The 9,248-nt window shown below is 44.9% G+C and overlaps 1 long non-coding RNA gene across 1 annotated transcript; it reads right to left on the bottom strand.

Annotated features, from left to right (window-relative positions):
- LOC136711993 (uncharacterized) lies at positions 1-908 on the bottom strand. The gene is made up of 3 exons (XR_010804792.1): positions 816-908; positions 360-624; positions 1-132 (listed from the first exon to the last, which is right to left on the bottom strand). It is a non-coding gene; the product is annotated as an uncharacterized LOC136711993 (long non-coding RNA).
- Positions 909-9,248: the final 8,340 nt, after the last annotated feature.

The following is a 9,248-nucleotide window of genomic DNA, read 5'->3' as shown; positions in this document are numbered from 1 at the left end:
TTTCCAAAGTACACTTAAACAGTTTATACATACAATTAAAATATAAAGATACAAATATGAACGGTTTTAAAACGATGGCATCTGCTGACTTGTCTTCTGGCCTGGACATATTGCTACAGTCCAGGTCTGTAACTGTAAAAACAGTGTGTCAGCTCCATCCACGCCGGCAGCAGAGGAGGAATTGTGGTTTCTAATTCGTGGGCAGTTACCTCATTCTGAATGTTTTTTTTTTTTAACACCATACCTTAAAATCTGAGAAGTTCCTGACTCACACAGTCTACTGCATTAAGGGTCCAATTAAATAATTAAGAGCTCGTTTGGAAGACTACCCTTTGATACCATAGACCGGCCCTACTCACCCATTTCAGTTTCTTAACTTCTCGCTGGGCGTCAGCCTTCTGATCTTCCGCACAATGCAGGTTTTTGCGCAGCTGGGCCATCTCACTGTGCAGGGTGTCCCGCTGACGCGCCAAGGAATCCCTCTCACTCCGCAGGACGTCCACGATCGACGTGGCTGAGTCCCGGCTCCTGCAGGGTGTCCGTCTTATTCTGCTGGGTCTCCCTCTCACTCTGCAGTACGTCCACCATCTGTAGGGCCGTGTCCCGGCTCTCCAGCAGCTCTGACTGTGGACACACACACACACACACACACACACGCTGATATTACACCTGAAATTCACCTGGCAGACGCACAGGAAAGGGTGTCCGAGTCCTGAACCCAATGCGTCTTCTGCTTCTCTTTCCATCCCAGCTCTCTGAATTATACTCAGAATTATCAAGGCCTTCAGCTGAACAGCACAAACTCTTGTACTCACACACTGGCTCTGCAGATTAGAGACTTGGGCCACCAGGCGTGTCATTTCCAGCTTCTTGCTGTTCAGCTCCTGCAACACAAGAGAAGAGGCCCGTTCCAGACACTGCGATGCTGACTCACACAGTCTACTGCATTAAGGGTCCAATTAAGTAATTAAGGGCTTGTTTGGAAGACAACCCTTTGATACTCACAGTGGTCACTGCGACCAGCTGGCTCTGCTGATTGGGCTCCTGGCCGTGCTCCTCCCTCCACTTCAGCAGCTTAAACATAAAATAACGATTAAATATAGTATATTAATCAGTCTTCAAAGATATGGGGCCGGTTGCTCTAAAAAGGTCTTACTTTAAGTCTTAGCCTTAGTCTAAGTCCTGTGAAACTGGACTCGCGTAAGACCTTGCGGGTCCTGCGTTAGCCCTGGCTTACCTGTTGTTGATAAGCAACCAAGTCTGGTTTTATTATGTTTGTGAAGAACGAAAAAAACAAGGCTGCTTGTAAAGTAAAAAAAATATCAATTTCACCGAAGATGAAAAACTTGCAATAGTTGAGCAACTAGAAAACTAACTCTGCCTCCTCTCCACTCTCCTTCCTCCAGAGCCGCTCCTTCTCATCCCTGAACCCTAAATAGTGGAACGACCTGCCCACCGAAGTCAAAACAGCCGAGTCCTTGACCTCATTCCGGCGCTTACTCAAGACGCATCTCTTCCGACAGTACTTGTAATATTAGTCCTCTATCCCTGCTAGATAGCACTTATTATGCTCCTCGCGTTCCTGATTGTTCTCCTCCTTGCTCCCTTTCCCGTAGCCCTTGACTGTAACCCTACATCTTGACAGCACTTAGCTTTCACCGTCCAGGATGTAGGAAGTCTCTTACTGTACTTGTGTACATTGTAAATTGGAATTTGTAAAAGGTATTATTTTTTGAATTGCTGTTTTAGCTAAATTGAATTTGTAATGATTGATGCCTTGTACTTCACTGTATTTTTGCACTTATGTTGTAAGTCGCCCTGGATAAGGGTGTCTGCCAAGAAATAATAATAAAAAAAATAAAAATAATAATAATAATAATAATAATAATAATAATAATAATAATAATAATAATAATAATGATAATAATAATAATAATAATAATAATAATAATAACTAATTATAAGAAAACCGGTAATTCTGGTTCTGGTAAAATAAAGCCTCAAATGAAATAACACAAAACGTAAAAAATGCCATCAACCCCGCCGTAGTGTGCCCTGTAAATGTCATTTTAAATTGGTTAAAAGTACTTAGTTTTACTTTAGTTAAATACAGTAGAGTCAATAACAGAAAGCGTATACTATGTTTATATAGAAACGAGCTGGGAAACCACGCCGTGCCACCCTGACGATTCTGTGCAGCTGCAGCAGGGTTTCTTTACAAGCGACACTGTGCTCAGCGCGTTGTTTTTACCGCGGTATCAAAGCACTTAGAAAGAAAGCGCAGGTGCACACACTCACTGACATCTATGTTTAATAAGCACCTTGAGGGGGGCGAACACTTCCAGCTTTTGCTTTTATTCACCCTCTAGTTACCATGACCGTTTCTGCAAACCTCGCTGTGCTACAACAATAGTTGAAACACTTTTTATATTAAAAATATAACTACATCACATAATATGCGTTTAACGTAGGCCTATTTGTATAGTTACAATTATTAATATATATTGCTTATTTTACAGCTGTCTTACCGACTACATAACAGGACATGTACTTAAAAAAGAAAAACCAGGTTCAAAGGGAGGACTGTTACGCTGAAGTGCTGGAACTGCAGAAGGGAAATCTATTGTTGAAAAGGGAAAAACCTGATCTAGGAATCAAAATGTAAAAGTTAAAAATGGCAATTTGAGTTAAAAGGGGAAAGAGGCCTATTTATTTTGGGCTAAAATGTAAGTCTACAACCTAAAAAATGTTCTTAAAAGCATTTAAGACCTTGTGTGCAACAGGTGTCAGGTCTGAAATACAGGAAGATTGTTCTGTCATGCAGGGAGCCCAGCCCTACTCACCCATTTCAGTTTCTTAACTTCTCGCTGGGCGTCAGCCTTCTGGTCTTCCGCAAAATGCAGTTTTTTGCGCAGCTGAGCCATCTCAATGTGCAGGGTGTCCCGCTGACGCGCCAAGGAATCCCTCTCACGCTGCAGGACGTCCATGATCGACGCGGCTGTGTCCCGGCTCTCCTTCAGCTCTAACTGTGGACACACACACACTGACATTACACCTGAAATACACCTGGCAGACGCACAGTGTCTGAGTCCTGAACCCAGTGCATCTTCTGCTTCTATTTCCAGCCCAGCTTTCAGAATTATACTCAGAATTATCAAGGCCTTCAACTGAACTTTTCCTTGTGTAAAAGTTTTTTAAGAAACATACAAGAAATTAAACGTCTGATAAGTCTGCAGCCCATCTATGTCGGCTTGCCTGGTCAGACCAATGTAAGGGTTGGTTTCCCATCTGGCCTGACTCTGTGGGCTATCTTTAGGCGTTCTCACCTCGAGAACCTCGTCCTCCGAGACGCTGGGGTCCATCCGTGTCTCTGAGGCTGCGTTGACGCGCTCTCCTTCTCCCAGCATGCAGCCGCTGCCCTCGGAGTCGTTCACGTTGGAGCCTGCGAACAGCACAGCGGCCGGTCAACACAGAGGCCCCCTGACAATTGAGCTCTGGCCCAAGCAGCAGCTCTGTATTGTACAGCTTCTGAAAGCTCAGCAGTGAGCCGAGCCAGTAAATATAAGATCAATCGAAGCAGATGAGTGGGTTTTGTTGTCAACCGGGTCAGGTTTATACTAGTACAAAAGTCCTGTAAACAGTCTGAACCGTGTCAATACCAACTAGATCCTTCCGAGATTTCAAAATCACAGGAGAGACAGTGTTCGACTTATTCGGAAAAGCCGGCCGAGTAGAAATAGCAAATATATTTCTCCAATTTGCACCACTCTGCCTCTCGCCACTCTCAGAAACAATATGAGAAGCTCTAACAGTAACCAGCAAAGAGACGGTATAAAGCGACTGACATGAAATCAGAATGGATTTAGTCAGGAGTTTTTGCGACTGATCAACACAGAAAATGTCCCCAATGTCAAAGTGAAAAATATAATCTGCAAATTGTTCTAAATGAATTACAAATACAAAACAGAAAATAATTGAATGCATAAGTAATCACCCCCTTTGTTATGACACACCTGATTGAGCTGTGGTGAAACCAATTGTCTCCACATTCACATAATCCACCAATGAAGGTGTGTCACATGATTTCAGGTTCAATACCCCTGTCTCTGGGAGGTCCCACAGTTGGTTAGTACAATTCCTAACAAAAACTACATCATGAAGATGAAGGATCATTCAATGCAAATCTGGAATAAGGTTATTCAAAAGCACCAATCAGGGGTCAGATATAAGAGCATTTCAAAGGCATTGAATATCCCCAGAGCAGAGTAAAGGCCATTATTAAAACATGGAGAGTATGGCACAACTGTGAATCTGCCGAGATCAGGCTTTTGAGAAGGGCACTAGTCAGGGAGGCCACCAAGAGGCCTATGGCAACCCTAAAGCAGACACTGTGCAGACTATAACAACAGACATATCTTTTAAGACAGTACTTGTCTTTTAATCCCCATTAGATAGCACTTCACAGTTTTATTATGCTTTTTGCGTTCTTGATTGTTTTCCTCCTTGCTCCCTTTCCCGTAGCCCTTGACTGTGACTCTACATCTTGACAGCACTTAGCTTTTACTGTCCAGGATGTAGGACCTCACTTACTGTACTTGCCTGTGTAAATTGGAAGTTGTAAAATGTATTATATTTTGAATTGCTGTTTTAGTTAAATTGAATTTGTAATGATTGATGCCTTGTACTTCTCTGTATTTTTGCACTTATGTTGTAAGTCGCTCTGGATAAGGGCGTCTGCCAAGAAATACAAATAATAAAATAATAATAAATAAAATAGCCCGGTGCTTCACAAAAGTGGCCTTTTTGAGAAAGTTGCAAAACAAAAGCCTCAGCTAGAGTTTGCCAGAATGCATGTGGGAGACTCTGAGACCCAAATAGAGCTTTTTGGCCTCAACGCTGAGTGCTACATTTGGTGCAAGCCTAACACCGCACATCATCCCGAGAACACCATCCCTACCGTGAAACATGGTGGTGGCGGCATTATGCAAAATGGATGCAGCAAAGTACAGAAAACCTGCTGGAGTCTGCAAGAGACCTGGGACTTGGGAGAAGATTAATCTTCCAGCAGGGCAATGACCACAAACATACAGCCAAAGCCACACTGGAGTGGCTTAAAAACAAAAAGGTCAATGTCCTGGAGTGGCCCAGTCAAAGCCAATTGAGAATATGTGGAAAGAGTTGAAAATTGCTGTTCACCAAAGGTCCCCATCCAACTTGATGGAGCTTGAGCAATTGTGCAAAGAATTGGCCAAAACTGATGTGTCCAGATGTGTAAAGCTGGTAGAGACTTATCCACATAGACTCATGGCTGTCATTGCTGCCAAAGGTGCCTCTACCAAATAGTGACTGAAGGGGTGATTACTTATGCATTCAGTTATTTTCTGTTTTGTATTTGTAATTAATTTAGAATATTTGCAGATTGTTTTTTTCACTTTGACAATATGGAAATTTGTGGTGTTGATCAGTGGCACAAACTCCTGATTTAATCCATTCTGATTTCATGTTGTAACACAATGACATGTGGAAACGTCCAAGAGGGGTGAATACTTTTGAGAGCCACTGTGAAATCAAGCCACACAGCAGTCTCCTTAGACAAGCATTGGCAGTAGAATTAACTTTACGGTGAGCTCAATGACTTTCAACCTTTCCAACAAGCAGTTTGTCAAATTTCTGCCCAGCTAGAGCTGCCCTGGTGAGCTGTTGTAGTGTATGTACCTTGACCCCCTGTCCAGTATTTTTGGAAGATGTCCGGTTATTTTAAGTACTGTAATCTATTGGATATGTCGTTAAAAATGTTATCAGTGTACAATTTGCCCTCAACCTCCTCCCATCGTCGTCTAATTGCCAGCACCCCCTCTAGGCTGACATTTTGCAAACCCCCCCCACCAGGGGTTCGGTATTTTCGTATCTTAAAAGTGTCAACAAGGTGCCAGGGGCATGACTCTGTATGTGACCTGAACTCCAACTTTTGGACAAACTAGTCAGGACATTTCAGATAACAGACGGCTATAAAATGAGGTTAATTTAGGCAGATGAATTTGGTTGGAATAAAATAATTTGGAAATACTTAAAACTTTAGAGTTAAAATGGACTTCTTTTGCAAGTGGTTTATGAGAGACATGCCCTGAGATTATAGAATCACCTATTGAACGGAGTGAGAAAGTGAAGGTGTCATATTATTACAATTAATACAAAATAATAATGGTTTATCTTATTTTATAACCCCAAACACACAACAGAACCTATGAAGGTATATATTTAGTTAATTCAAGAAAACTGGACTTAATATCTGGGTGAGTCTAATGAAGGGGGAAAGAGTGGAGCAGCTCCATGACACCAGCTCCGCTCTGGTTCCGGGTCCTGGAGCTGCACGGCCAACCCTATTGTAGATACACCTGGTATGTATGGTATAATAGTCTATAGTCTTCAAAGATAGTGTCTGATATCATCATCATCGGTCAGGGCTGACATACAGGGAGAATGTTTTGTTAATCTGCTCTCCTCCTACGTCATAAACCTACAACATGTGCCCTGGACCCTCTCCCTTCTCGCCTCTTCTAAGTGACCGCTCCTGATCTTCTCCCCTTCATCTCCTCCCTCCTCAACTCCTCCCTCCTCTCTGGCTGTTTCCCCTCTGCATTTAAACAAGCTGCTGTCATCCCACTGCTCAAGAAACCAACCCTTGACGCCACCTCTCCTCAGAACTACTGCCCTGTCTCCCTACTCCCCTTCCTCTCAAAGACACTCGAGCAGGCGGTCCACCGTCAGCTCTCTGACTTTCTGTCCCAACACTCACTCCTGGATCCTCTGCAATCCGGCTTCCGCACAGCTCACTCCACTGAGATGGCTCTCCTGGCTGTCACTGACTCCCTCAGCTGTGCTCGGGTGGCCTCCCTCTCCTCAGTCCTCATCCTCCTTGACCTCTCCGCAGCATTTGACACCGTTGATCACTCCATCCTCATCTCCTGCCTCGCTGACCTTGGAATCTCTGGGACTGCTCTCACCTGGTTCTCCTCCTACCTCAGTGACCGGTCCTACCAAGTGACATGGCGAGGCTTCTCATCCACCCCCCAACCTCTCCTCACAGGCGTTCCCCAAGGCTCTGTCCTGGGCCGCTCCTGTTCTCTCTCTACACTCGCTCCCTGGGCCCCCTCATCGCATCCCATGGTTTCTCCTACCACTTCTACGCCCAGATCTTCCTGTCTTTTCCCTCTTCTGACCCTCTCATCCCCTCTTGCATCTCTTCCTGCCTGTCTGCTATTTCCACCTGGATGCACTCACCCCACCTCAAGCTCAACCTCTCCAAATCGGATCTCCTGTTTTTACCCCACTCTTCCTCACCTTCTGCTGACCTCCCCATCTCGATCCCCTTGGAATCCACCACACTCTCTCCTTCTTCTTCCGCTAAAAATCTAGCAGTCACCCTCGATCCTGCACTCTCCTACACCCAGCACATCACCACGCTGACGCGCACCTGTAGATTCTTCCTGAGCAACATACGCCAGATCCTTCCCTTCCTCCCCGACTACTCGACTCAGCTGCTCGTCCAGTCACTGGTCCTCTCCCGCCTGGACTACTGCAACTCCCTCTTGGCCGGCCTGCCTGCATCTACTACCCGCCGCTCCAGCTCATCCAGAACTCTGCGGCTCGTCTGGTGTCTCTCTGCCACGATTCACACGCTACTCCACTGCTCCGCTCCCTCCACTGGCTCCCGATAGCGGCACGCATTCAGTTCAAGACTTTGACCCTCACCTACCGCTGTCTCGACCACACTGCATCAAGTTAAGTATACAATTGTATAAGGAAACCATATTAAGAAACCAACTTTTTATCAGTTACACAATTTAAAGAGTCAAATGTAATACAATTATTACTTCAATTAAGGGTTCAATTAAGTAATTAAGCTCGGCTGGAACAAAATCCAGCAGGGCAGGGCTGAGCGCCTCTGACTCGCCTTCAGACGGAGCTGCCACGCTCTGACTTGTCCTGAGGGGGGAGCTGGACGCCGCGCTGCCGTGGATGCCTTCACAGGAGGAGGCAGCGAGGTTGTGTTTCACCCACAGCTCCTCTTCAGCTGCTTCCTCCTCTGTGGAGGTGCTGGTGCCGATGGCCTGCTGTTTCTTGTACGACATGTACCAGCACACACCCATGGCAGCTACCGCTCCAGGGATCACGACTGGCATCAGCGATTTCATTTCCATCTTGGATCTGCAGGTACACGTGTGGGGCAGTACGGAGATTAGATTCAGTGACAGATACTCAGAGGCTTCCTGTTCCACCACTATACAAACGCCATTGATATGCATCGATCAATGCAACCTAGAAAAATGGTCAAATACAAAATACACGCCCTCTCTATGTCAAAATATTTAACCACGGTGGCTGGCACCCCTTCCTGCAGCCCCTGTTGGCTGGTTGGGCAGCATTTGCGCAAAGCAAAGGAAGGGACTGGCTTGTGGTGGACAGGATTGGGGCTTGTTGACTGAACAGTAAAGAACCATATATAACCCAGAAAAATTAGTTGCTAGATGTAATATCTGGACTTTTCCCTAGTAAGGGAATGTTAAGAGATGCATTTTCTGGACAATTTCACATGGTTCTCTATTCCCAGTACCCTGTCAAAACAGTGGGCACTGCTTTGACACGGCCTGTACAGTGAGATCTCAGTTCACAAAGGCACGATTAGCCCCAGCTTTTGCAGAAATCCTGGCATGCACAGATGCAAGAGATGGGCTAGTCAGTCATCGAAACCCCTTCCTCCCCCGCCATGGCTCCTGCACATCCTCAGCAAAGAGACCCAGTGCACTGTCATTTCTGCAGTGCCATCGACTGTATAAAGGCTGGTTTATACTTCTGCTCTCGCACGTCAGAGTGACGCGTCCATAGGGGGCAGTGTAGCATGAACATCACAACCAAAAGACATGAAACTCGATATCTGTGGTGCACCTACGATTGTATGGATGTAAATTAACACATACCGTTAATTACATGTTATTTTATTATTATTACAGAAACTACACGCACACACACATAAATTGCATCCTGTATGTGCAGATCTATATGGTCTTGCTATACTTGGCTAGACACTTAACACTAGAACATACATACATACACACGTCTCTGCGTGTGTGCATTTCTCCTGCATATCCGTTCTTATATGTTACTATATATTTGAATTAGATACATATATGGCATTCCTGCTGTTAAACTCTTCAAAATTAATGAGCTATAAATACGTTATTCTCCAA

The sequence above is a fragment of the Amia ocellicauda genome, chromosome 16, assembly GCF_036373705.1.
Source record: "Amia ocellicauda isolate fAmiCal2 chromosome 16, fAmiCal2.hap1, whole genome shotgun sequence".
Lineage (NCBI taxonomy): Eukaryota > Metazoa > Chordata > Actinopteri > Amiiformes > Amiidae > Amia > Amia ocellicauda.
Note: the sequence above shows the minus strand (reverse complement) of the source record. Positions and strands in the feature narration are given on the sequence as shown.